Source organism: Scylla paramamosain, chromosome 1, assembly GCF_035594125.1.
Source record: "Scylla paramamosain isolate STU-SP2022 chromosome 1, ASM3559412v1, whole genome shotgun sequence".
Lineage (NCBI taxonomy): Eukaryota > Metazoa > Arthropoda > Malacostraca > Decapoda > Portunidae > Scylla > Scylla paramamosain.
Window position 1 is genome coordinate 8,597,501 of NC_087151.1, and position 2,500 is coordinate 8,600,000.

Here is a 2,500-nt window from a genome sequence, read left to right on the forward strand (position 1 = left end):
TTTATAAAGGAACAAAGGTGAGAAGGTTCGGCGGAATATATATGAGAGTAGCGTGGTACTTTTGAAGGTACTTTGGGTCAGGAATGATAAATGGTAGCAAAGTTTTATTCAGGAATGGTGAAGAGAAAGGAGTGTTTTGTCTGCGGGGAGTTTATAACAGGGCGTGTTTGGACATCTGAGGCAATGGGAAGGCACAAAACATACATACGTTAAAAGAAGGGCATTTAAAAACACCGTAAAACAACTTTAAGACAGTAAACATTTATTCAGGAATGGTAGAGAAGATAGATGTTTTTTCTTTTTCTGCGGGAAGTTTATAACAGGGCGAGTTTGGAGTGCTGAAGCGATGGGAAGGCACACAACAAACTTACGTTAAAAGAAAAGCATTTAAAAAACACCGTAAAACAACTATACGACATCCTTGCAAGGCATCGCTGACCTTCCTATAAGGGCACATACAGTTAAACCATTAAGGTGTACGCCGGTCGCATACAATTGAGAGTATCGTGTTGCTCCAAGGCAGAATCATTAAGGAAAAATAAGTGAGGTAATTTACAGGATAAGAAACATCCTTGTACGGGAACTCGGAGCGTCCGTATAGAGAGACTTACAGTTAAACCATTATCTTGTACGCTCGTCGCATACAACCACGTAAATCATGCTGATCCTAGGCAAAAAATCATTAAGGAAAAATAGTGAGGTACTTTGGAGGACAAATGCGACACTGTACAGCCAGGGACGGAGACACAGCACAGGCCTGCCAGCCACACCGCCGCCGCCTGCTCACAGCACGGCAGCAAGGAACGCCACGCACCTCACCAAGCCCGGGAGTGATGTCGGCCTCACTCCATCCAGCAGGCAAAGAAATCACCTTTAATTACCCCGCCTGAGACGCATACAAGTGGCCTTCATTAGGACAAGCACTTCTGCCGGCGTTCTTGAGGGTACGCAGCGGTCACCCTCGTGCATTCTTCGCTTCCTTCCTCCTCCTCCTCCTCCGCGCCGCTGTAATGAAGACAACTTAGGCAATGAGTTCTGACGCTGTTTGGTTCATTACTGTTTTTTCGTTTTTTTTTTTTTTCCCTAGCGCGCGATGGACGACTTTGGTCGTTTTATTATTTTTTTTTTCATTTTTTTTTTCTAGTGTGATCTATTTAGTTGTTTTACTTTTAGCCAGTGGGTGTTTTAATTAACTACTGACTTGTACTCGTTAATAAAAAGAGATATAAAAAGTTGTTTAGCATAAGCTCCATTCTTTCTTCTCTCCCTCATCTCTTCACCATCGTAGATTACAAAAGCACGAATTCATATTTATTTACATCGTTAACTTCATAAAGTTAGTGCATCACACACACACACACACACACACACACACACACACACACACACACACACACAGACATGTACACAGCAGAAGCAGCAGCAGCAGCAGCAGCATGAATAGTAGTAGTGGTGGTGATAGCGGTAGCAGAAGTAATGATAGCCAGAAAAAGAAAAGGAGGAGGAGGAGGAGGAAGAGAACATAGACTGACTAGCATTCTTTTTTAGTCCAAGCCATTGAGAAAGTCTTCACGTCACACACACACACACACACACACACACACACACACACACACACACACACACACACACACACACACACGGACAAAATGAAAAAAAAAAACAATGCAAGGTTCTAAATATGAGTCAATGAACGTTTTACCGAGACAGTTGCATGTCTAAAATTCTCTCTCTCTCTCTCTCTCTCTCTCTCTCTCTCTCTCTCTCTCTCTCTCTCTCTCTCTCTCTCTCTCTGAGTTGCGTGCGTAAGAAAAATGACGCAACATTAATAAAAGGTCTAACCTGCTATCAATTGCCTTCGCGATAAAACGAGAGGCGCTTGCGGCTTCGAGGGAGGGAGGGAGGGAGGGAGGGAGGGAGGGAGGGAGGGAGGAATGAGAGAGAGAGGGAATGAAAAAGACAGAAGGAAAGAAGGGAGCGATGGAGGGGAGGGAAGGAGGATGGGTGTGGGAGGTTGTAGAGTGAGTTGTGTGAAACGATTGGAAATGGACATGGTAAAAGAGAGAGAGAGAGAGAGAGAGAGAGAGAGAGAGAGAGAGAGAGAGAGAGAGAGAGAGAGAGAGAGAGAGAGAGAGAGAGAGAGAGAGAGAGAGAGAGAGAGAGAGAGAGAGAAAATGCATGTATCTATTAAGTTAGAGATAAAAAATATGAAATGTAACCCCTCCCCCCCCTCTCTCTCTCTCTCTCTCTCTCTCTCTCTCGTCACAGGAAGAGCAATGAAGGGAGAAGGAAAGGTGAAAATGGATAATTACCTGTAATAATATCACCCGTGCAGTTCCATCCTCTCACTCTTCACCTGTCCTCTCCCTCTGTTTCTCTAATTGCCTTCCTTACGTACTCACCTTCCTCTCCTTCTCGTCAATATACCTGCTCCTCCTTCCTCTATTTCCTCCTCTCTCCCTCACCTTGCATCTTTATTTCTCTCTCCTTTTCTCCCTCC

At 44.4% G+C, this 2,500-nt stretch overlaps 1 protein-coding gene across 26 annotated transcripts in view; it reads right to left on the bottom strand.

Annotated features, from left to right (window-relative positions):
• The window catches only part of LOC135099722 (uncharacterized), a 353,588-nt gene that overhangs the window by 64,901 nt on the left and 286,187 nt on the right, over positions 1 to 2,500 (bottom strand). For 2 of the 26 annotated variants that reach the window (XR_010268329.1, XM_064002216.1), the window contains one exon: positions 1 to 1,005. This exon is cut by the window's left edge and continues 145 nt beyond it. The exons of the other annotated variants lie outside the window; for them this stretch is intronic. The gene's annotated coding sequence lies outside the window, so the exon portion shown is untranslated. The remainder of the gene's footprint in view (positions 1,006 to 2,500) is intronic. 26 annotated transcript variants of the gene reach the window in all.